Here is a 27,069-nt window from a genome sequence, read left to right on the forward strand (position 1 = left end):
CAATTTTTTACAGTAAGGTCTGCTGTCTTTGCATTACTGAAATTACTTTGGAACGACTACAAAGGTTAGAAACACTGAAATTACACATTTAATTTCCCTATTTTGGAAGAGCAGTGACACTGTTTTATTAATATTTAGAGGTTAGAAATTAAATAAAAAAGTAGTAAATTCAAATTTTATACCAGTCAGTCAGATTACTTTATTAGATTAATACAACATTAATCATAAAAGTTCAAATATACATCACAAATAAAGCTATAAAAAGCAGTTAAAAACAATAAATCATCTCAGCAACTGTGCAATTTCCTGGTTCTCAGTGACAAAAATAAAAAGGAGGCAACACTAGAACAGGTGACATTATCTAAAATTATGCTTATGCAAGATTCCGATTAAAAATCTCTTGATGATTACAATGAAATTTACAAAAAATTAAATGTGCAAATAAATTTTGGGCAGCATGTGAGATCATTAATAGAATAGGTGCTACCAGAGAAGCCCAGCATACACGCAATCCTTTCTTGGTTTGCAAATGAATGAATCAATATCCAAATATAAGACGAAATAGTTCTAATCAAACGGAGCAATTAACCAAAAATAAATTGACAAATGTCATTGATAGTTTGAATTAACTTCTATCAATGAAATTTGTCAATTATTTTTGGTTGATTGCTCTGTTTGATTAGAACTATTTTGTCTTATACTTGGATATTGATTCATTCATTTGCAATCCAAGAAAGGTCATAAATGTTTGTTTTTCCTTGTGTAAAGTTTTGTACTTTCAATGTAGTATGTTAAGTTTGTCTTATTGATAATGTAGACTCAAATTGGTGTTGTAAATAATTGTATATGTGTTTGTAAATGTTGTTCAGAATAGATCTAATTTCTTCTTTTCATACATAAAATGTGTTAAATGAAAACTAAAAAAAACTTACATCAAAAAGGTATAAATAAAATACTTGTGCAAACAAAAGTCATTTGTGTTTGACCAATAAGCAAGAATAATGAGAGCTTAAAAAACAATTGTGGTATAGGCAACTTTGTGGTTTATTGATTTCTAACAAATACAGCACATTTTAAAATGTAAACTGCTCACTAGCAAGATGCTTGTGGTGCTCCTTACTTTCCTGGTAGCCATCTAGAGTCGTCCTTTTGGGAGGATAGATCTTTAGAGGGTCAAACCCGGGATCAGGTGCAGATGCTCAATTAGATGAGCTCTGCTCTTAAAAATACGGCTGCATCGGGTGCGTCACAGGCAAGCCCATCAGCGCCAGTCCCTGCCCAGATTGCGGCAGGGATGATGTCAGTTTCATGCCAGAACTACATGCTTCGGTGAGAACCATGTAAGCTAAAGTCCAGCTAGTCGCATTATGCCCCCCAGGTAAGCCCACAATTGCACTATGATCTCTCGATAGCCCATCAGGCCCCACTTGCCCAACTTCCACTCATTTACTCAGTACAATAGGCATGGTGGAACGGCCTCGGCGGGCGGAAGCCACTTTGAACATAGCTTGTGATCTTAATAATGGGCATTCGCTGATTAGGCGCAGACAAAGTTATGGACTTGATCCAAAATCTGGATCTACACTGCCTTTTTATCACAGAAACGTGAGCAATAGAAGACTCTGGGCCTGATCTAGTAGAGGTAGTACCGAAAGGCTGTATGCTCTCAATTAGACAGACCTAGCTTATGGGCAATTTGGGCTTCACCCAACTGGTCGACACTGCCACACATAGTGCAGGCCATACCTTAGAAGGCATTTTCACCAACTCTACTGACTTTCATGTGAAGGACATGCTTCTCATTAGTCGATACTCTTCACATCATCTTTTCCTCACCTAGCGGTTAAATTTAAATTGCCACAACCTAGGCCTCAAGCTTACAGAAATTGGGATAAGATTATCCCAGAAGAGCTTCAATTAGCTCTCAGTACCGCTACAGTGGATCTAGAGTTCAACTCGGACTATCCAGCAGAAGCTGTTACCAACTGGTTCAAGACCTCCTTAGGTAGCACCTATAAGGGCCAAATGCCCCTTCAAGAGGAAAGAATCAGCCCCATGGCTCTCCACCAAACTCAGAACTGAGGCAGCTCTTTTGCAGGCAGGAAAGGAAATGGCACAAAAACGTCATCTTTATACAAAAAAAAAAAAAATCAGGCTAGCCACGAACTCAACCAATTAACTTTGTTTTAAGTAGTCAAGGATCTTCTGGCCCCTTCTCAAAACCCCTTCAGAAGTATCCACAGCATGGAGTCGGCACTCATGAATGCCACAGACTACGAAGATGCAGGTGGATCAGGTCAGGACAGCTATCCCGGTCCTTTTGGACTCATTGACAGCTTTCAAAACTGACCCTGTCTAAGGGGGAGACAAATGGTACCAACACATAGGGGTGGGTAAAAAGGAGCTAGAACTGCTTCACTCTTGTTGGGAGATGGCAGATTCTAAATTGTAATCAGTTTATAGCTAATGCCTTCAGCCTACCATGTGGGGTGCTGCAGGGCTCCTCTTGCAGCCCCACACTCCGACTTATGTCTCCCCCATGGCAGCCTTAGTGAGATCCTCTGGATTCCAGGTAGCATCATACACCGACAACACAAATTGTAACCTTTACCGACAACCTATATGAGACGGCTGAGAAGTTTAATCTTTGCATGACTGGTGCGAGTAGCTGGATGAAGGATAATTTCCTTAAGCTTAATGCTGATAAGACCGGAGCCCAGCACTATCTGGCCAGAGCACTAGTGGCCAAATTAGTGTGGGTCCCTCCCCACTCCAGCTGAATCAGTAAATAACTTAAGGGTTCTGTTCGATACCTCCCTCAACTTCAATCTGCAAGTAAATCAAATCGCAAGCACCTGCATTTATAATATTGTACACTTACACTTTGGACAGTGGGCCTATGGAGCAACAGAAAGGCACCAACCCTATGTTTTTACAAACTAAAATATTTTTTACGTTTTGCGTGCTAATACCAAAATGCCCTCTGTCCAAGAGCACCACCCTTAACATAGGGTAAATAACAATTCTCCTTGAGTTCGGAATAGCACCGCTTAGTAAATAAGTCCAAACAATGGAAAAATATCTCTACTCAGTGGCGGCGGGTTTCTTTGAATTTGTGGAACGTCGCGGTGTCGGCTTACTCTGCCTACAGACCGGGTTACTACCTTGGAAATAACCTACTTTTGGAATTGGAATATTTACCCCTTCCTCGAAATATACACAAGAAAAATATAGGTTTTTGGGTTTCTTGAGCACACAACACTGAGATCCAAGTCAAATTCGTGCCATAATACAAAAATATATAATATTCATAGGAAGTTTTTTCTTGAAAATATAACCACTACAGGATGGATAAATCCTGGCATTGGTATATTACTCTTAGCATGGAGTATGTTTTAGATTGCTTGATATAAAGGACTCTGTTGGATTTGACCGCGCTTGACACAACTTTGCCCTGAAGAAGTTCTGTTTCAGAACGAAACGCGTTGGCTGGCTATCATCCAATTGTTCCAAAGGAACATTAAATAAGCATTGAAATATACACCAAGACTCAGCGTATCAATAAGGATATTAATGGAGATATTTTTTCATTGTTTGGAATTATTTACTAAGCGGTGCTATTCCGAACTCAAGGAGATTTGCATTTATAATATTCAATCCCTCAGGAAGAGCTTTCCTTTCATTCCTGAACTTTGCAAAACAGTGGCTATCACTTTAATCACCATACCATTAGGACTACTGGAATGCCATCTATCGCAACAAACAGCTACCACCAGAACAAACTTCAGTTGGAGCAAAATGCAGCTGCGCGCCTCATTTTTCACATCCCAAAATATCTCTGTGAGAGGCCTGCCAGATCTCCACCTGCTTCCAGCCAAGAATCGGTTGATTTTGTACAGTCCTACTATCTCTGCACAGCATGGGCACACTGGCCATTTGGTCTTCCTTTCATCTGTATAAGCCAACTAAGCTTCTAAGATCAGCTTCGAGCAGGAAAGTAACTGTGCCAAAATTCCAAAAGACCAGATAGGGCCCACACTGCTTCTCAGTCACAGCTGCCAAATTATGGAATACCGTGCCCAGCCACATTTAAAAAAAAAAAAAACACAAAAAACACAACTCTTTTGCTTCTTTACGAAAACACCTAAAAACATGGCTTGTCCCATCTTTGGTCTGATGTCTACTGAGGGGGGTTTGGAGTTCCTGAACTCTGAGCCTTGATACCTGCGGGTTTTGAGCACTAAATAGGTTTATTTTTCATTTCCACGTATCTATTTGGATTCACCTGTATTTTTGCTGTCCAAATGTAAGCCATTGTACAAGAAAGAAAACCTTTTGCTAATTCCCCTTGGACCACATGCTAGCATAGGTGCCAATGAATTCCAAGATGTACAAAGAACCACTGCTAGTGGTGGCTGCAACTTAACCGGGGTGGGAGGGTTGGAGTCGGGGGAGGGATGGTGTAAGTACATTTTTTTTGTTTTATTGTTTTTTAAAACACTTACCTAAGGTGGCCGCCGCCTCTGTCCTATTCGGCTTCTCAGTTGACAGCATGAATACACAGGCTCCCACAATCCCCTAGCCAATCTCAACACTGCCTTACAGCAGCGTTGAGATTGGCCTGAGAGCCGTGGTTTTGCGCTTAGAGAGGACTCGGAGGCTATGCATGTTCTCCAGCCTGGCTGTGCTTTACAGCTGGTGGAGAATATGAGAAATGCGCATGACTGTTCGGCCGGCCCATGACTGTTGGCCAAGCTGTCATGCGGACTTCAGAGGGTGCTCACCACTCCTCTCCCTTTCCCCCTGCTCTGGCCAGCCCCTCCCTGCTCCTAAGCTGGTACTTAAAACTAAAATGATAACACTGGTTATTGTCATTTTAGTTTTACTTTTTTCAATGCTGTCAGAGCAGTGGGCCGACGTTCCTCTGCCTTAGCAGAGGAGCCGCTACTGACCACTGCTACTAAACTCAGTACCTGATGTACATTTCAGAAATACACAAGTTTCCTGAATTCTAATTTTTCCCTCATATTTTACTAGATGAATTGCTCTACACTTGGTACACAAGGAAAAACCATCATAATGTGGAGTTTGGTTGTTGGTTCAGAGTGTCGCAAGTTCTTGGAGAACCTACAAACCCCCCCATATATCATTTGGACGAGAAATGTCTTGCGGACGGAATGGTATACAGATTCTGTAAATCGGCCATCATGTCAAGAAGTTACAGATAAAAACGTAACAAATGGATGTTTCAATATTTTGTTCAATAGTACATTTCTTTGAGAAAACCTTCAGTGATCTACACAATTGACCCCTTGCAGGATTCAGACTTGTGTCTACATTTCAGAAATGTATTGCTTTCTGGCATCAACCATGGATTTCACAGCCGTTTTCGCCACAAACTGGGAAATTACCAAAATTCGAAAAAAACAATTCTTGTTTTAAATTTAGCTCTGCTTGTACCAGAAATTTAAAAGGATGATGATCTTAGCACAGCAAGTGTTTTGAAGCAATTTTTAGAAGAAGATAAAATTCCTGCACACCCCCCAAAAATCCTAACTTGGCTATATTTTATCTATCTTTTTGGTCCTCTTCTAGGAATCCACAAAACCTGGGCACCTTTAAAATCCCCATGCTGGGGGAAAAAAGGGTGCAAATTTGGCGTCAATATCTTATGTTGAAAAAGGTTATGGAGGTGCAAGTACAAAGTACCCCAAATAGCAACAAAAAAAATGACATGTGTATCTCGGCACTAGGTTGGGAAACCCGACGTTATGGAGTTAGTGTAGCACTACACAAAATTAATGGGGTGTATTTACTCTTTTGCCATTTACGTCCATCCCACACTGCCCATCCTCCACAATTCATCCCAAGTGGACTTACAATGTCATGAGAGGCCAGTAGGTAATGGGTGGGAGGGGCTGAAAAGCGTGGAGAATTCTCTTCACACACTCCTCCTTCCACCAATCTAAAAGGTGTGCTGAATAATCCTGAACCAATGCAGACAGACAGCACTCAAAGGATTGCAACACAAACAAAAAAAACCTTACTTTCAGCTACTGGAAAACAGCATACGAGCAGTTTTGAGGACAACTTTTTATAAACAGCTAATTGTGGGCTTATTGTGCTTTGGAAACCAGTGTACGTAGCCTCATATTCTACAGTAAACAAACAGAGGTTTGGAAAATATAGGAGCTTGCTGGCACATTTTCTGTAGAAGGCTAGAGAAGTAGAACTCGTTTCCTACTAAGACTTGAGCTTCGTCGACGTTTATCAGGGCACTCTGTAGAGATTGAAACATATGGTCTGGAAAAATCCTGTCACTCGCAGTGCAAGAAAGCTGGTGGTTGAAGAGGGGTTACCCACTTTCCTATGCTTTATAGAATGAAAACTAAATGTGAATCCTGGATGAACACATCTATACATGAGAGGGCCAACGCAACGTCCCTCTGTTTGTATACATTTGCATGCTTTTTGATAAATTGATTTCATTTTTAATTACATATGCATGGAAAGACAGCTAAAGCATTTTCTAGGACAGACCTAATAGAGAGAGTCTGTTTGAGTAGGTTGAGCTGGTAGTGAGATGTGTCGCAGATCTAAGATTCAAGGACCTTTTAACACGCAATATTATCTCCTGTGTGTGCAAAGACTAGAAAGGGGTATATAGCTGCTCATTAAGTGAATGGATTGCGTCGAAATTAGGTTAGTATAGAAAACAGTAATGTAACATTACTAAAACAGTAATGTTGTGGCTGTGCTTGAGACACGAATACACTTTGTTGCAAAATTCCCGGCAGCTTTGTCCTGGAAGTAAAACTGCATCACTCCATGGAACTCCAGCTCCTCAGTAGGTTGGCTGATTTCGAACAGGTCCAACCGGTTGTTATTCCAGTGGTTGATGATCTCGGCCAGTTTCCTGCGCTCTTCCTCGCGACTTCCCGACATGCTGCTGCGGCTCTACCCCAGAGACCGCCACGAAAATCCAAGCTCTGAAACCAACGGTAGGAGGAGCTCAGTAGACCTCACACCGGCTTCCTCAAATGTCGGGCTGCCTGTGCCAAGGCTCTCAGTTCTACCAGGAGCTCCAGTTCACGGCTGGCTATCCTCGCCGGGTTCCTCTCCCTGTCATTCCTCTCTTACATCTCCCCACAATATTTTTGCAGCCCGCCGTGGACGCCTATCTATACACTGTTCTACTGACAGACCTAATAGAGAGAGTCTGTTTGAGTAGGTTGAGCTGGTAGTGAGATGTGTCGCAGATCTAAGATTCAAGGACCTTTTAACAAGCAATATTATCTCCTGTGTGTGCAAAGACTAGAAAGGGGTATATAGCTGCTCATTAAGTGAATGGATTGCGTCGAAATTAGGTTAGTATAGAATCTGGTGTCAGACCTAAGTTTCATTTTGGTTGTACTGTAATTTGCCACCTAAAACAGTAATGATTAACTGACAGTTTCGAGACATGCTAATGGTATAACATTTGATTTTTCTTAAGACTGTTCAGGAAACTCCAGATATTCAGTAAAGTTATGTTTTCAGCAACAATGCCGTTGAAATTCTATACATTCCTCTAACTTTTTCAATTTTTTTGCTTTAACCTTTCCGCTCCTTGCGTTACATATATATATATTTTTTAGTACATTTAAGAAGAAATACAGAGACCGGTAGTGTTCGGTCATCCCCCTTCACTCACTCACTTGGTTTTCTTCCATAGTTTCAGACCTTGAATGAGAGGTCTGTCAGGTCATATCATTTTGGGGGTGAATACATTGTCCCATTTGTGTTCTTACTAGGGCTTGAGAAGGAGATCAAGTAATCCTCTTTAAGAGAACTGAATAATGATGTGTAATTTTGAAATCAGAGTTTGTGTGTGTTTTTTTTTTTTATATGTTTGCATGTTGGTTTGTGGCTTTTTGTTTAAGACGTTTGCTCCTTTTCTTTATGACCAGCTAATGAACCACCCTAGCCACTGTCAAAAGTATCTACTAGGTAAAATGTTGGTATTTATTCCTATAAAATGCACCACTTAAAATGAATCGGAAAAGTTTGCATTGTAACCTTTTACTTTGGGATTACATCTCAATGTTGCTAATCTGTTCAACTAAGTGACTCTACTGCCAGGTTCTATATTTTTTCTAGTCCAAGTGGTTCAATCATTAAGGTGTTTCTTTTATAGTACAGCAAGGAGCAACCTTCAAAATTGGCAAACTATTTACAAATACTACCCTTAACATGGAGCCAGGCGTATTGGCGTTGGCATTTTTTTTAGGTGCTGCACTTGAGAAATGGTGAGAAATTTCATATCCATGCTTCCTTAAGATTTTATCAATGTAGCTATCTCGTGTTTAGCTTCTTTAGCTCAGCTTATACTCGGCCTAATGATAAACAGTTATTTATTAGGATATTTTCAACTTCAGCGATTCACAGGTCAGGCAAGTTAGCCACATTTCTAAGTGCATCATTTGTTCAGAATTAAGCGGAAATGGTAGTTTGTGAATTCTGTAAATTTCAGGTTGCAAATTACAATATAAAAAAAATGGCATTTTAATCAACGCAGCTAAAGTTATATGCAAGCATTTCAACATTAGTCAACATCATTTCCTATGCAGTTTTCAGCCAATGAAGGTTAGAGTTTTAAACTAGGTTGGTAACCAAGGGAACACACTGGGTTTTGGTTCTAGTAAAAGGATCCTTCATCATTCCATCCAACTAGATGCATGTTATTTGAATGATTTTCCACTTGGAGAATTGCTTTTTATGTGTAATGCAACTTAAATGTTAAGTAAACCCAAATCAATGTCAGGATAATCAGCAAGTTGAACGTGGTCCCAAATATCTTTGCTATGCCCTGGTTTTCCAGCAATAAGGGAGCCGATCAGTGGTTTAAAGGAGATTTCATACACAACACAATGGCGGAATTACCAGCCTTTTGAAGTTAAGTAGCAAGTCATGATGGTGAAAGACGACAGAGTGAACTTGTGACGGCTCCATTACTCTCAACACATCAGGTAAATATCTTCTCTAGCTCTTCTACCGTCAGCACACACATATTCAGAGGTTTGCCCGTCCAGAAGACCCTCCACATTAGCTATCCAGAGAAAGTGTTTCCATTGTCACTCACTGAAATTCAAAAGGGGATCAGGCAGATACACCTTTGCACAGATGTGAATTCAGTTGAAGACCCGGTGCTAAAGTTACCTAGGTTTCTTACAGATGCTCACAAGATATGTTGACACTTCGATCACTCTTTTATAACTTCCTGCTGTATCGTACATCTCCTGCAGACAACAAAACTGTCTACCCACATTTGTATATTTAGGAACAACAAGAACATGTTGGTGACATTGTATTTTTTGAAGCACCTGTATAAAAGGGCTTAGGGCCTTGGTTAACTAAACCCATTTTAAAATTAGCTTCTTCGTGACTATTTCCGAGCAAATCACTGGAGAATTGTTGAAAACCTTTCAACAGTTGTTATACTGCTAACAGTTGAAGACTGTGCCCTTAAAGCAATGTTTAATTTTTGAAAAATGAGTGCCAGGGTTTTTATAATCATCGTTTGATAGGTGTGTTTTTTCTGAATTTACACGGAACAGTTAAACATCGGTATGTTTATTTGAATTTTAAATCCATTTATTTTTGAAAGGGTTACAAGTCACGGTGATTAATTTATAGCCAGAGTTGAAGTGAAGTTCAATTAAATAAAAGTTTGCGACAGCATTTAAATGATGAACTATACACTTTATGAGATTGTGCGTTGAGCGTGTGGTAGCTTGACGATTCAGCGTGTTAAGTGAATTGAGAAACATTGGCAAGAATGTTACTATAACAATTTAAGACACAAATGACCATTAAGCTCAGTTAGTAGGATTGGAAAACGGAACTTGTTCAGCTCATCACGTTGCCTTCAAGCTTATGAAGCCTCTTCTGTGAACATTGGCAGTTATAAACAGCAAGCAACAGTCTTTCCTGAGGTTATGAAACATAAAAGGTAAGATTGGTAAAAAAAAATAAAAATCAAAAAATGTACCCTAGAACACACGGTAAAGAAGCAAATCTATTAAGCAGATCCAGGTCTTAGAATACAGTTTGGCTGTGCTTGATACGTGGGACTTTGTTATCATTTATGTGGTGAGTAAACCAAGCCTTATGCAGGCTCGTGCAAATACAACTTTCTATGGTGACAGATTTCCACAGAATTATGGAATTGTTGCATTGGAGACATATCTGCAGAATGTGGTGGGCTTTTAACAAATATTGTTTTAGCTTACACGGATCCCAAAAAAATGCTAAAAACATGGCGACATGCTCCCATACAGTGAATGGCCCTTCGCAAAAAATAGTCATCTTTCAGTTGCCAACTGCTGCGCTTGGCTGCTAAACTAGTGAGGTGATATTTTTTGCTCAGACAGAATTACCAGGAGTAAAAATGACAAAATAATTGAGTAATAATATCACGAAATGAGCTGTATCGTTATGCCTTTCTTGCTGCATAGTTTAGCCAACCATGCCATACAATATGGTCTGCCCTCACCGCATAAGTCAAGTGGCCCTGCCCACAGAGAAGGAATAGCACTGTGCATCAATGGGTGCCCACCTGAAAGGCTTTGGTGAAGTGGGTAACATGCCTCATCAGTAATGAAATAAACATCAGCGAATAAAAAGATCAGTAGTGCACCATGGTTGGGGCAGTGGTGGGGTAGATCACCAGCTAATGTGCAATGCAACATTTAAAGTTCACAATCCTTTCGGTGTAATGGAATTACATTCAGATAAGATACTTTATCTCCACGTTTGCAATGGCTATTAGTGCTCAGTTCAACAATGTCCATGTGATTAACCACAGATGGTCATGAGGACAAGTACATCCTTCGGGGGTTCTAACATGTGCTTTCCAGGTCACACAGCTCTGCAATGGAAGCAATAGTCCAATGAGAAATCTTGCTGGCTTTGCTCCATTCCTCCATGTTGAGAGCATTTGTTTTCACCAATGATTCAAAGGCCAGCATTAAGTTCTTTATTCCAGGCTCTACCAAACTCGATGCTACTCCTAGAGATACGGGGCACAGCTATTTTTCAATGTTCAAATGTAAGCAAACAGCAAATCAACCAGCTATCACTTATATACCATATCTAAAATCAGCCCTCACATATCCATTCAACGCAAACACTACCGGTACAAGCCGTAATCCCATCATGTCTATGCTAGCACTTTGAAATACACCCTCATCGCTCACCCAGGTCACTCCAAAACTACAATATGTCCATAACCAAGCCACAGGGATCATCTTCGGACTGAAGAAAAGATGACCATGTCTTCTCCTTCAGGCCAAGGCTATCTTGCCTAACCAGAGAACACCAAATACAACTCAGGGACCTATGCGGAAAAAGCCACCATTGCAAAATCTTCTGGACGACTATTTGAACCCCTTCAAGTTCCAGAAAATCTGTGCTACTTTCCTCAGAGCGCAAAGTGATCATCTCAAAATGAAGACTAACATGATTTGAAGGCAAAACCATGAAAGGGACTGGAGGAATAAAGCTGGTAAAACCTCAAAGGAAATCTGGTCACTGAACAACTGCTACTCTCAAGACAATAATTAGCCACCAATGGCCCTTCAAGAAGCCTAAACACTGTAACTAGACCTTCTGCATCCTTTTCCATGCTCTCACGCCCATTAAATCTCTACTGAACAACTGCACTGTCCTTTCAACTTCCCACAAAACAAGCACTGGCGTTGCCAATAGGTCTCGCAGTAGGAAAGTTGGAGCTATTGGTTTTGTAAATGACATTTTATATTTATATATCGTTATTGGCATTGTCAATAACAATATATAAATATAAAATGTCATTTACAAAACCAATATCTCCAACTTTCCAAATGCGAAACCTATTGGCAACGCCAGTGCTTGTTGTGGTTATGGCACAGTTTTTCATTCTGTGCGCAACATATGGCTGAGCAACAAAGTATTCAAAATAATAAAAATGCAGCAAAGTAAGTGGGGCTGACACAGAAGCAGACTGCAATTATGCTCCTATTTAGGCTTACACTCCCTTGCCCTTCTTTATGTATTGATGGACATGCTTCTAAAACTGGAACAAAAGAAACAAGTATATGCAATAACCCCCAAGCATCCAACCCAGAATATTTATTCAACATACAGCGCAGCACTAACTTTGTCTCTTGTGGTCGGAACGTAAAGGCGTCATACATATTGTTCTTCTGGCAACCAGTCAGTCTATCCTTAAAAATGTGTCCTGTTTGTTTCCTTTCTCTCTGCAGATTTGTGCTCACGCCTCTGAATGGGTATTTGTAAATCATTTGTAAGGCTACAAAAACGATCAAATTTAAAAATACGAATACACAAAGGACCTCTTTTTAACAGAAAGTAATTAGTACATGAAAATGCAGTCGTTGGCACAAGTGAAGAACCGAGCAGCATTCCCAACGCCCGGAGGAGGACAAAACGATGATTAGTGGATGCTGAATGGGGGGGATTTATTATGGGATAGCACCGATATTGTTGTGAATTTTTACCGCGTGCCTCTGTGAGCTAAAGAGTGTGAAGAGGAATGCAAATAAATTTGGCAAACAAGTCAGCTGCGCGCGCACAGTGGTTGGAAGGGGCAAATTCGCGACATTCCCGAAGGCTGCGGGGCGGGTGTATTTATATCAGGGGCAAGAGAGAAATGAGGCCGAGCGGTACCCTAGAGGTGTGAGTAAAGAAAGAGCGGGGGCACAGGTATCAGACGGGGTTTGTGGAGGGGCAGACACGAGAGGGTATGTGACAAACGGGCAGGTAACAAAGAGCACGAGACGGAAGGGGCAGATTTTAAAAGGGGAGCCGGAGAATGAACGACCTGAGGCACGAGTGTCACACTGGAGTGTAAGTGGTTGGAAGGGGCAAATACAAAGGGTGAAAGGCTGGAAGAGACGGTGGTCAAAGGGCAGATGTCAGGACGTCGAAGAGGTTTGGAGTGGGACCCAAAGTCCGAGCAGACACTGCGGGGCACGGGATCGAAGCAGCGAGTGTTCCTTCTTTAAAGTTCTGGAAATGCCCTCAGTGATAAAACTAGTTGGGTTGGACTAGAAGAAACGTACAAAGCAAAACAAATGCAACAATACTTGTTAAACAAATTATAGACACCAAGTAACAGCAAGAAAGATACAGAAATTACAGCAAGAGGGGAGGGAAGAGGTAGACACAGAGAGATTGTACGGAGACAAAGTGAAAAACAACACAAGTGAAAAACAACACGTACCTGATAATGCAGAGCGTCCGGGAAACAAATTACGGCCGGCCTGCGGCCGGCCATGAATAATTAGGGGAGGAGAAGCCCTTTGATGTGCTGTGCGGCCGGGAATGCAGAGCGGCCGGAAAACTGAAAGTGTAGGGGAGGAGAAGCCCTTTGATGTGCTGTGCGGCCGGGAATGCGCGTGCTTGTTTGCTCACGTGATTCACGTGAACTCTAAGAAAACCGCAGCGCAAGAAGCCCTTGGTTTGACGAGGATTTCGAGCACTTTAATTCTCGCTCCCTCAATGCGCTTGCGCGCATTGTAGGTCACGAGACTTAAAAAATGGGTCCTTATAGTGATCAAGAATACCCAGCAATCACCTTTTTATTCTATGTGTCCCGGTGCTACACTCGCTCACTGCTCACCTCCTCTTTATATGTGTGTTCTCCACATTGCAAAGATGCACCTAGTGTTTATTAGGGAAAACATGAACCCAAATTTAACAAGCATGAGCAATGCAATCGGTCTCACATTTGTGAAAGTTAGAGCTCTTAGCTTGAAAATTATTCTTGCTTTACTTTTGATTTCATTACAAGACCGGAGGCTACATTATGCAATAACTTTTATTGCTGCCCAAGATATGCAGCCCTTTAAAGTGTAACAGTTACATCATAAATAAAACATTCCACACAGCATAGACAAGTGTCATAGCAACCAAATAACTTCTCTTTTATTCGCTGCTCATGGAGAGTTAAGTACAACTTCTTCCTTTCTCCCCTTTTTAGAGTATTTTATTTGATAATGGTTTATCTAACATATATTTCAGATTTACCTTATTTAGGTAAGTAATATTGCACCTTGCCATTACAATTGTGTATTTATTTGGGAAATTTACCTTTCAGGTAAGTTTGTTTTACTTATTTTTACCACCCTTCCAATTTATGGTTGGGTTCTTTCTTATTTTCTTTCAAACAAGCCCTCCGCAATGCTGAATGCTACCTTAGGGCTCTTTATTGTGCTAGAGGAGTTTTTTCACTCCGTTTTTCTCTTCCCCGTGTTGCCCACACTGCATCTTTCAAAAACACAGCGCACAGCTAACGGCCGGTCAGCCCTTCCTTCTCTCTTTGTGAGAGACTTCTTTTTTCAAACTTTAGGACACAGATTATTAAATATTAGGATAACTACCGGCTGTTTTAACGGGAATTCATTATTTTATCGAATTTTTTACCTTCTCTAGGATTCTTAGTTAATAACAATTTATAAACTTTCTCTTTGAAATAATTTAAACATTAAAGATGACTGAGAAGGTTGATGATATTTGTGAACCTCCCCTCACAGAGAACTCCTTAATGAGTCTCTTTGAAAAACAGTTAAAGTCCTCCTTGAAAGAGGCTGTTGAAGCAGCATTATCTAAGAGGAAAAGGGATGCTCCTCATGGAGATTCTGTTTCTTCTGATGAGGAAGACCCAATTCCCAACAAGCATTAGAAATGCAATAGGTCTCGCAGCATTAGAGTTAGTGCTTTTAGAATTGTTAATGGGTTTTTTTGTAAATCTTTAGCATGAGGTTGAGGGTGAGTGAGGGTGAGGGGTTGAGGGTGAGTGAGGGTGAGGCTGAGGGGTTGAGGGTGAGGGTGAGGGGTTGAGGGTGAGGGTGAGGGTGAGTGAGGGGTTGAGGGTGAGGGGTTGAGGGTGAGTGAGGGTGAGGGGTTGAGGGTGGGTGAGGGGTTGAGGGTGAGTGAGGGTGAGGGGTTGAGGGTGAGTGAGGGTGAGGGTGAGTGGGGGTGAGTGGGGGTGAGTGTGGGTGAGTGGGGGTGAGTGTGGGTGAGGGGTTGAGGGTGAGTGAGGGTGAGGGGTTGAGGGTGAGTGAGGGTGAGGGGTTGAGGGTGAGTGAGGGTGAGGGGTTGAGGGTGAATGAGGGTGAGGGAGGGTGAGGGGTTGAGGGTGAGGGGTTGAGGGTGAGTGGGGTGAGTGAGGGTGAGGGGTTGAGGGTGAGTGAGGGTGAAGGTGAGTGAGGGTGAGGGTGAGTGAGGGTGAGGGTGAGTGAGGGTGAGTGAGGGTGAGTGAGGGTGAGTGAGAGTGAGTGAGAGTGAGGGTGAGGGTGAGTGAGGGTGAAGGTGAGTGAGAGTGAGGGTGAGGGGTTGAGGGTGAGTGAGGGTGAGGGTGAGTGAGGGTGAGTGAGGGTGAGTGAGGGTGAGTGAGGGTGAGAGTGAGGGTGAGTGAGGGTGAGTGAGGGTGAGTGAGGGTGAGTGAGGGTGAGTGAGGGTGAGTGAGGGTGAGTGAGGGTGAGTGAGGGTGAGTGAGGGTGAGTGAGGGTGAGTGAGGGTGAGTGAGGGTGAGTGAGGGTGAGTGAGGGTGAGTGAGGGTGAGTGAGGGTGAGTGAGGGTGAGTGAGGGTGAGTGAGGGTGAGTGAGGGTGAGTGAGGGTGAGTGAGGGTGAGTGAGGGTGAGTGAGGGTGAGTGAGGGTGAGTGAGGGTGAGTGAGGGTGAGTGAGGGTGAGGGTGAGTGAGGGTGAGGGTGAGTGAGTGAGGGTGAGTGAGGGTGAGTGAGGGTGAGGGTGAGTGAGTGAGGGTGAGTGAGGGTGAGTGAGGGTGAGTGAGGGTGAGTGAGGGTGAGTGAGGGTGAGTGAGGGTGAGTGAGGGTGAGTGAGGGTGAGTGAGGGTGAGGCGTTGAGGGTGAGTGAGGGTGAGGGTGAGTTAGGCTGAGGTGTTGAGTGTGAGTGAGGGTGAGGGGGAGTAGTTGAGGCTGAGTGAGGGTGAGTGAGGGTGAGTGAGGGTGAGAGAGGTTGAGGGTGAGGTGTTGAAGGTGAGTGAGGGTGAGGGAGGTGTTGAGGGTGAGTGAGGGTGAGTGAGGGTGAGGGGGAGTAGTTGAGGCTGAGTGAGGGTGAGTGAGAGTGAGGGTGAGTGAGGGGTTGAGGGTGAGTGAGTGAGGGTGAGGAGGTGAGGGTGAGTAAGGGTGAGGGGTTGAGGGTGAGTGAGGATGAGTGAGAGTGAGGGTGAGTGAGGGGTTGAGGGTGAGGGGTTGAGGCGAGACCTAAAAACCTGACGATCGTAGGGTTTAGCAAGATTTTGGGGGTGAATGTAAAGAGGCTTGATGTGTGCATAAGTGCCTCTCAGGCAATACTTAGCATGAGCCCCTTCCCCTCCAAGAACACACCCCCACAGAGTTATTTTAAGTTTGCACAGCTGCATTTCATGTCCAGATGAATACTGAGAATGATAATTTTTCATCACTGAATAGAACTGATGTAGCTTATGAAAATAACACACAGTTTAAACAAACTGGAGATATACCAATAAAATACATCTATATTATTATAAATAACACCACTATTGTTTCATGGCGATCATGTCCGTAAAGGAAAGTAATTTGTGTTACAGCATAAGCGTTTAAAGAGTTTGCAATTGTTTCAAGACTATTTCTATACCATAACTGTGCAACGTTTCTCTACACGGACATAACCGCTTTACTCGCCATTAGAAAGTGACACAGACTATAAGGCAATGAAATATCACACAGGAGCACACTGAAAACGTGCAAATGTCACACTTAAGACTGAAAACTTGGCAACTTTGGACAATGCGGGGGTGGGGTGCCGTGCAGACTGAATACCTGTACCAGTCAGATCCTTCAAGACTGACTCTTCGGCTGTTAGCATCAATTTGCAAATCCCCGCCTCAATACCTCAAGTGATTGTAACATTGTTTGGACACGGGAAGTCTTTTTGCAATAAAGCTTATTTGATTCTACAGCCACGATTTCTACTGAAGACGGAGGGAAGAGAGGGGAGGGGGGAGGAGAAATGCGACACGGCGGGAAGGGGAGGGGGCGGAGCTGATTGGAATTGAATTGGTTGAAGTGTGAATTTTTTTAAGTGGGTGAGGGAATGTAACACTGGTTTGGCAGGAGAGACCACTGGGACAGAAGCAACATAGCAGGGCTGGGGGGTGTTGTAAAGCAAACGGGTGACCGAGCAGTGAGGGGTGGAATAAAGCAAACTGACGAGCGAAACATGAAGCAGGCAAGGAATACTACTGGCAAGAAAGCAACCTGGAGGAGGTGAGGCACAGGAGTTCCAGCAGCGCATTACTGAGGCAGGTGAGGAACGGGAGCAGGCAAAGCCCAGGTCAAGCAGCGCATCACTGAGGCCGGTGAGGGAGAAGCACATGGGTGAGCAACATGTCGCATGGCAGAGGGGGAAGAGAAGTACATGCGGGAGAGCAACACCGAGCATGGTGGAGGGGGACGAGAAGTACATGCGGGAGAGCAACACAGAGCATGACGGAGGGGGAAGAGCAGTACATGAGGGAGACCACTGCAAAACACTTGCCTGCATACTGGCGCTTAAATAAATGCCTGTTTCGACCCTGGCACGGGACGCTGTCTGGAGAAGGCCGCACCGCCGGTGCATCATCCGCTCGCCATTTTGGAATACTCGAGAAGTCGAACAATGTTATGACAATGTTTATAACTTTTACAGTCAGGCCTGGCCGCACATCTGCACAGCATCAGACCCTGGTCAGGCCCACTGAGAGGAAACCATTCTTTAGCTGGCAGCGGTTCGCTCCAGCCAGATGTTATCACTTTGCCAGTATCTTTTCACTGAACAACAAAAAAAAAAAAACACGTTTTTTCACATGTCTAAAGAGGAAATGGGAGTCTCTTGTTTGGGAGGCATTTTGCAATAAATTCATTCGGCTCTCTGGCTGATTTGCTGTGACAGGACTGAATGCAGTTCCGAGACAAAACCAAGCTTCCCTTTGATGTCGCGGCGCTCGGGCCCTGCCAGTGCAAAGGAAGCAGCCTTATATAGAGGCACAGCGCAAGCTGCAGTGTGCGCGTGAATCACCGGGGCTTCAATGCCTGGGTACATCTCAATAGGCTGTGAAATTGGACAGTCACCTGGCATGTGCTTATTTACACACTGCCCTCCGCTGCTCTTTCTCAAGTGCCTGTGCACGGCGCGACGGGCGTCTCTCATCCTTTCTGAAGCAGCAGTAACTAACGTCTCTGACACCTACTCATTCCGGCAGGCTGTCACGTGAAATGTCAGATCGCCGTCATTACTCGCATTGTTGCTGCAGGAAGCTTGAAGCATGAGTCACCATGGGTACACATGCAAACAAACCCGGAAAATATGTACAAGCGGAATTCAGTTGCGTTGTGGTAAATCCACCGATAATTAGGAAGAAAGCGAGTTTATAAAATGTGTGGCAAGTGCGGGGGGTTTTATTGCACCACAGCTGTGAGATAAAAATATATTTCTACAGGCGAGGGAGTTATTTCGCGAATGTTTGTGAAATATGTATTCCGACCGATGGAGGCCTAGTCAACCGAATTGTGGTATACTTTCTGGGAAATATGGCGAAGGCTAGTCTCAGCCGGACTAGCTTCTCACCAAATTATAAGATTGCTCTAAAAAGAACGCCTTCACCGCCAATCTCTGTAGAATGTTTGTATATGATTGCCTTTATCGTATCAGTGATCTCTGACAAGCAAAGTTATGTTTTGTCATACTTTAGAGCTAGCATGCTACTAAAATCCACATGGCTCACTAGAAATCGACATGAAATAACAAGACGGACGGACGGAGGAGAGGGGAGGGGGGAGGAGAAATGCGACACGGCAGGGGAGGAGAGTAGGATGAGGAGGGGGGAGGAGAGTAGGGGAGGCACGGCCTAGCGGCAGGCAGGCAGGGGAGGAGGGGGGATGTATTCCGACCGATGGAGGCCTAGTCAACCGAATTGTGGTATACTTTCTGGGAAATATGGCGAAGGCTAGTCTCAGCCGGACTAGCTTCTCACCAAATTATAAGATTGCTCTAAAAAGAACGCCTTCACCGCCAATCTCTGTAGAATGTTTGTATATGATTGCCTTTATCGTATCAGTGATCTCTGACAAGCAAAGTTATGTTTTGTCATACTTTAGAGCTAGCATGCTACTAAAATCCACATGGCTCACTAGAAATCGACATGAAATAACAAGACGGACGGACGGAGGAGAGGGGAGGGGGGAGGAGAAATGCGACACGGCAGGGGAGGAGAGTAGTAGGAGGAGGGGGGAGGAGAGTAGGGGAGGCACGGCCTAGCGGCAGGCAGGCAGGGGAGGAGGGGGGAGGAGAGTAGGGGAGGCACGGCCTAGCGGCCGTGCAATCAAGTAGTGAGGGGGCGGAGCTGGGGGAGGCTGTCTCAGAGAGTAGGCAAGGCGACACGGCGGGAGGGGGCGGAGCGGGTAAACAAAGACGGACATGCACGCGCCCGTGACTTTTAAGGTCAATGCGCATGCGCATAAGCTTAATGCGCATGCGCATTGACCTTAAAAGTCACGGGCACTGCAAGGAATCGCCACGATTCCTTGCAGTGTGGATAAAGAGTGGATGAGCCCCTATAGTCTCGCTTGCTCGATGCGCATGCGCATCGACAGGCGAGACCTAAAAAGGGCAGCAAAGTCTCGAAAAAGACCAAACATCTTGAAAATGTCTAACCCACACGCTGAAAATGAAAATGGTGTTCCGAGCAGCACAAACAGATTGAACGTCCTCAATGGCGCAAAGACTACAGGTGTCCTTCACGGCACAACTGGACATGGTGTCCCTCGCGGCACAAGAGACGTCATCCTGTGTGATGACGATTATTTGTCCCCTATTGATGACAATGAAGCTGATGAGTACATATTTGATCCCTCAGAAAAACTTGATGAATTGCTGGATGAAGATGTGAACCATCCCTCCACCTCATGCTCAGTTAAAGACCCCTCAGGGGTGGAGATGTTTAACCCCTCTAAAATTACACACCCTAGAGGTTCGGACTGGTGGCCCCTTGACCACGTAGCTAAATTGATTAAACTTTGGATCAGAAAGCCGCTTGAGAGAGACTCACGGAACCTAATGAAGTCAGAATGCCCGAGACCCTTCCTTGACAACAAAGCAGGCTTGACCCCTTTGCTAGAATCCGAGTTATTAACCTTCCTCTTTAAGACTGGAAGAGACCCTCGTAAAGGTCTTGAACGCTGTCTTAAGCAGTGTCAAGATAAACTGCTAGACACGTTAGGCCCTCTGGCCAGAATTCTAGACCTCGCTGAAGAGTTCTCTATTAACGGTACTCCAGTTGACACCGAACTCTTGGATGGAGTCAACGTGCCCTATGCATGCTCGGAAACGCCAATGCTAGCCTCACATCCGTAAGACGTAGAGGCATTCTGATTCGGATGAACCCCAAATTGGGAGACCTAGCCAATAAAGATAGAGGGAGACCCCAATGGACTCCTCTTTGGAGAGTCTTTTATTAAAGTTCTTGGGAAATTCGTGCCACTTTCTCTGCTTTTAGCAAGGCTCAGAGTAATAGGAGAAGGATGTTTGGAGGTAGACACATTTTTGGAAGGCTGACAGAGGAGGACCGTCAGTAGGTCGGGGATACAACAGGTCCTTCTATCAACAGAACCAACGTGGAAGATACTTCAGAGGGAACAACTCCTTTTTCCCTCAGAGAGTACGCAACTACCGCAATCGTGGAGGTGGAAACAACCGTGGAAAGTTCCAAGCTCAAGGAAATCAAGGTAACTGCCCCTTTTGGTTCTTTCCTCCCAAGGGTAGGGGGAAGACTTGCTATTTTCAGCCAAAATTGGTTATCAATAACAAACGATGCTTGGGTTTTACAAACTATGAAAGGTTTCGAGATAGACTTTGTTACTACTCCTCACCAGACCTCACCTCCCAGAGAATTAATTCTAGACCAAGATCAATCTGTTCTAGTCGACGAAGAGGTTCGCCAAATGCTAGACAAAGGGGCAATTTTCATTGTATCCAATGCTGGCCCCGGATTTGTGAGCACAATTTTTCTTGTGAAGAAAAAAGAGAAGGGTTGGCGTCCCGTAATAAATCTAAAGCTTTTGAATTCTTTCCTTGTGTACAGACACTTCAAGATGGAAGGTATCCATCTTCTGAGAGATATTCTTTAAAAGAAGGATTGGCTCATAAAGCTAGATCTCAAGGACGCATACTTTACTATCCCTAGGGATACGGAATCTCAAAAATATCTAAGGTTTGTATGGAAAGGTGTGACCTACCAATTTCGAGGTCTTCCCTTTGGCCTCTCCTCGGCTCCTTGGTGTTTCACCAAGGTACTGAGACCGGTTGTGGCATCTCCAAGGAGAAGAGGAGTCCGTTTGATTATCTATCTGGACGATAGCTTATTGATGTCCCAGAGTCAGGAGGAACTTCTTCTCCACATGAGATGGACTGTGGATCTCTTAGAGAGTTTAGGATTCATCATCAATGTAGAAAGTCAGTCATGACTCCGTCACAGAATCTGGAGTTTCTAGGGTTTCAAGTAAATCCGTCTTTAGCTCTTCTTCAACTTCCTTTAAAGAAATTGGCCAAAATAAAGAAAGAGGTCTCATATGTTTTGTCCAAAGACTTGGTGAGTTTAAGGGAACTAGCAAGAGTAGTAGGTCTCTTGTCATCATCCATTCAGGCGATCTCTCCAGGACCACTTCACTACAGGGCCCTTCAGAGATTGAAATCCGCGGGCCTGAAGAAAGGTCTTTGGTATTCAGACCACATTCCCCCGTCTCCGGAAGCTCGAGCCGACCTACTTTGGTGGCGGAACAACCTAGACAGTTGGAACGGGAAAGCGATATTCGGAAAAACCCCGGACCACATTTTGGAATCCGACACGCAATTTAGGCTGGGGTGCCAGATTAGGAATGTTGGAAACAGGTGGGAAATGGTCCCAAGAGGAACTAACCTTACATATAAATTGTCTAGAAAAGATGGCGAGTCTGAACTCTCTTATGAGCTTCAAGTCAATTTTGAAAAACAGTGTTGTGCTGATAAAATTAGACAATTTTACAGCCGTCTCCTACATCAACCGTTTGGGAGGGGCGAGGTCTTGTTTACTGGCAGATCTAGCCAAGAAAATTTGGTACTTTTGCTGGAGCCAGAAAATAACGCTGAGAGCCGAATTCCTCCCGGGCCATCTAAATACAAGGGCAGATTGGAATTCAAGGTTCCTGAGAGACGCGAGCGATTGGAAATTGAATTCTCTGATTTTCATGAGAATTCAGGACTTAGATCTCTTTGCCAGCAGATTGACCTTTCAGATAGATCAATATTTCAGTTGGAGACCAGACCCATTTGCAATTGCAGTGGACGCGCTTCTCCAACCTTGGAACACTCTCAGTTGTTATGCCTTCCCTCCTTCGCTCTAATCCAGAGTTCTTCTGAAAGTTCGTTCAGAACGATGCCGCATTGTTCTAATTACTCCTTTTTATAAATTCCCAAATTTGGTTCCCAGGTGTGATGGAATTGGCGATGGAAGTTCCTCGTCTTATTCCAGGCAGCTTGGATCTCCTTCAGGATCTAGAGGGAGACATACATCCTCTTCTTTTAGAAGGAAACATGAACCTTCTTGCCTGGAAGATTTCAGGGGTTCTACAAGATACTCAGGCCTTTCAGGGGAGGCTAAAAGCCTTTTGGATGAGTCATGGGCTCCCGGAACAAGGAGAAGATATACCAGTACTTGGAAAAGATGGTGTAGTTGGTGCATGGAACGGGATATGGATCCCGTGGAGGCACCTGTAGTTGATATAGCTAATTTCATAGCGGACCTTTTTAATTCAGGCCTTTGTTATAGAACAGTTAATTGCTATAGATCAGCAATTTCTGCAGGACATTCCTTGTTAAACGATTTTTCTATTGGTACCGATCCCTTGATTACTAGAGTAATGAAAGGTATAAGGCTAAAGCGTCCTCCTAAACCCAAATATAGTTCCTTGTGGAACGATAAATCTTATTTTTGATCTTTTTTCATCCTGGCCGGACAATTGTTTCCTTACAAGGAAACAGTTATCCATTAAACTAGCTACTTTACTTTGTCTTATTTCTTTTAGGCGAGTATCCGATGTTAAGGCTTTAGAAATATGTAATAGATTTTACTCCCCTGATGGTGTACTGTTTGAAATCTGGAAGAGAACTAAGACCATGTCTGAGAACATTTTCTACCCTTATTTTTTAGATGCTCCAAAACTATGTGTTGTAAGTTGTATGAAAGTTTATGAGCAAAAAAATGAATTGTTTTAGACCTTGCAATGAAAACCAATTGTTAATTTCTTTTGTCAAACCTCATAAGGCGATCTCTTCTGCGACAATTTCTAGATGGGTCAAAACTGTTATGTTTGAAGCTGGAATAGATTTGTCAAAGTTTGGCGCACACTCCACTCGTGGCGCTATGGCTAGCAAAGTATTTTGGGGTGGGGGATCCCTTTCTGATATCCTTAAAGCAGCAGATTGGTCAAATGCCTCAACTTTTGTTAAATTTTACCTTAAACCTGTCGAACACGTAAGCAATGTTGCTTTGAGAAGCTTTAAACTTGCATAATGTAGCCTCCGGTCTTGTAATGAAATGACGATTCTCCAATTAGCATACAGAGAGAATCTTGATTTCATTAAAGACAACGGAGGCTGACATTATCCCTCCCACCACCCCCTGGTGGATGTTTTATTAATTGTGTCTTTGGATGTTTGATTAAATATGTCCTTTTTGCATTTAATCTTTTGTACCTTATGAGACAAGTACTACTCCTTTTGCTTTTTCCTTTCAGATTCGGCTTCTTTATAAACCTTTTAATTTGATGGAAGAAGTTGAAGCTACAGTCATTTTCTTCGCAGCTCTAAGAGGAAGTTATTTGGTTGCTAGGACACTTGTCTATGCTGTGTGGAATGTTTTATTTATGATGTAACTGTTACACTTTAAAGGGCTGCATATCTTGGGCAGCAATAAAAGTTATTGCATAATGTCAGTCTCCGTTGTCTTTAACGAAATCAAGATTCTCTCTGTATGATAATTGGAGAATCGTCATTTTTAATTTGCAGCGTAGTGATCATATCTGCATAGCACTATTGCCATTCGTATAACTGTGTTGCGCTGGAGAACCATGAAATAGGTTATGAGGGAGGGGAGACAGAAGTAGTCTGCTGCTTAAAAACAGTAACATTCTGGAAAAAGGACACTCACAGGGAATGCAGGATTAAAGTTAAGCACGGGAAATGTAAGTAGGAACAATATGATCACCATATCACTTTCACGATTGTTCAGAAATCCAGGAGTGTTTTTGCCTGAAAAGCGAAGGACATGACAATGGGGCTCGGAAGGGACCCATTTCAATGTCCTTTGCTCATATCCTTACTAAACGTAAGCAGAATAGTTTAAAAAGACCACATCCCTGAACACAGAGCTGCAGTACATATTTTTATAAACTAAAATATGGAAAGAAGCTGATAAGGGTCATATTAAACATTTTACACTCCATGCATCAACCAGGGTATTGCAGCACCTCCAAGAATGGTGCACTTGCCCGACCAGGACAAACAATGCAACTGAAAGAAAGACAAGAAAACGAAAATAGCGCTTCACTGGCAAACTCTGTAAAGTGGTGCTGATGTGTGTGGGCGTGAATAAAACCATGCTGGCCACTTTGCGACCACTCGGTCTTGCTTTATTTAGTTTTGTATTTTATTTCTTGTTCGTATGTTGAACCTTTTTTATTTCTCACCGTCCCCAGGTTGCACTTGGAATAGACAAAAATATCAGAAAAAGACATTTGCAGCAAAAGGGTTTTTCTTTTTTTAACCCATTTCACTGGGGAACAAATAAAGGAAAGGAGAGGAAACAGGGTAAGAGCAGTTTGTTGAAGTCACAGTTTTCAACAAGTGAGGAGGAGCGAGACAGAAAGAGAGGGAAGAGGAAGAAAGAGGGTAGGGCAGTTGCCAGCGGCAGAGCAGGAGAAGTGACCACTGCAGGGAGGGGGCAGTGTGAGGTGAGGGGGTGGGGCTCATCGCATTCACCGTGGTCAGGGAGATAAATCCATGCAATCGTTGAGATTTATTGCGGGTGGACCACAGACATGCTTTGTGACCAAACATTCAAATAATTAAAATATTCTTACTTATCCAAAACATTAAGCGTGGCGTCTGAAGCAGGCACCGTGCCGATACACGAGCCGAGGGAAAGCAAACAAAAAAGCAATTGCACATGAAGCAACTAAAGGGGACAAACACACTGAGTAAGGGATACATAATGACACCAAAGGAACGTGCATCGACTCAGGGATTGGGAAAGAAAGTCTAGACGTTGGCTTAATATTCTGTGCAAGCTTCCTTAATAAACTAGCTGTGAGCAGCGATGGGCACTTAAGCAGAACAAATGCCACCACATAAGTGGTGCAGTAGTAAAGCACAAAACAAGCAGGAGGTAGGAGAAGGCATCAATAGTTCGAGGAGAGGGAGCAAGCATTCGCATATGTGAAGAGCACTGTAGCCGTTTAGAACAAGATGCAAAGAGTACACAAACACCAAGTAAAAATACTTCAGAGAAAGGATACTGTAGTAGGCCAATACACCAGGGGAAGAGTAAGACACGAGAGGGTGGGACATATACCCAAACAAGAAACCATAGAGAAGAAAGCTTTTCGGCAAGACACACTTTAACCAATCAGCAGCCAGGGCGTGGCCAAAGCCAGTCGAAGTTAATACAGCATGCCTCGCAGAGCAGCACAGGTGAGCGGCTAGGCTCGACCTGAAACTGAATAATTTACCTAATAGCAAAAAGGCATGTGGAACAGAATCAAATGCTCACTGACCTCAATAACTGTGGCAAGAAATTTTGAAATTGGGAACCAATGAGTTGAACAGTTAGATGAAGAATAGCAACAGAACATTACATAGATTACATCGGCGGCTAAATGACTGGAATAATTACTTGCAATGTGATAAACTAAGCAGTGATTTTTCCAATGATGAACTCCAAAACGCTTCTAGATTATAGGTGAGCAGAGTACATGTGCAAATGACATTTTGAACTGGGAACATAGCTGTGAGCTGTACTACCAAACGTTGGGTGGTTCACCTTAAATGTATACCACAGTGTGCCCTCTCCATGCTATACAGTATAATGCAGTACTCAATGGGCATAGTTTAGTAATTAATGCATAGGCAGCACAACGTCTGTTTCATGTGCTACCCACAAACCATGGATTGCAATAAGTAGCACTCGAAACTTAACTACCCTTGGAATACAAGGAAATAAAAAGTGGTAACGGAGGTTAAAGTCTTTATGAGACAACAGTAACTTAACAGTTTTAGAATCAGCAGAATTTTACTCACTTCATTTGGATGCAGGCACCCCAAAAACATTTTTTTTTACTGACCTAAGTTACATGATCTGCCCACCACTCATTACGGTTAAATTAGTCTTTAGGACAGTTTTTTTTTTTTTTGAGTGGGGGTGGGAGTCAGAAAAGAAAAGCAACATGGAACCATCATAATTTGCAACTTAAGTTGGTTTTAATAATGAGTGTCTTAGGGAGGAGCTACGCTAGCAACCAAGATGGCCGCATAAGCTCCCGGCTACGTCGACCTCCGTCGCTGGCGGATATATCCTGAACTTAATCCTGACCTCCCGCCAGACTCCCGTGTGTCTGAATCGTCTTTGAGTCCAGGGGCGCAATCCCGGAGTCTTTATCACCTTTTTTGGCGTAGTTAAACCGTCTGTCATTTTCGGGCCTACTCCAGACTATAAGCCGGGGCCTCGAGTACTGACCCAGCCGGGTTTCAGTTGAACAACATCGGCCGCGGGTACCTGGCAGAGTCCGGTCTCATCGGAGTGACACGAATTCTCGATCCTGGTGGTGGTCCCGAGTCCCTGCGTATACTGGCCAGACGGCGACGAGACGTGGATGCCGCGGTGAGTGGGGGTCCGGTTCCTGGGACCCTGCGGCAGCCCTGGGGGTCCGCGGGGGGGGCCCGCTCTCGGCAGCGGTGTAAAGAGCGCAAAACC

At 43.6% G+C, this 27,069-nt stretch overlaps 1 protein-coding gene across 6 annotated transcripts in view; it reads right to left on the reverse strand.

The window, feature by feature from the left end:
- Positions 1-27,069, reverse strand: part of USP22 (ubiquitin specific peptidase 22) — a 502,385-nt gene that overhangs the window by 428,501 nt on the left and 46,815 nt on the right. The window lies entirely within an intron of this gene.

The sequence above is a fragment of the Lissotriton helveticus genome, chromosome 10 (genome assembly GCF_964261635.1).
Source record: "Lissotriton helveticus chromosome 10, aLisHel1.1, whole genome shotgun sequence".
NCBI classification, from domain to species: Eukaryota; Metazoa; Chordata; class Amphibia; order Caudata; family Salamandridae; genus Lissotriton; species Lissotriton helveticus.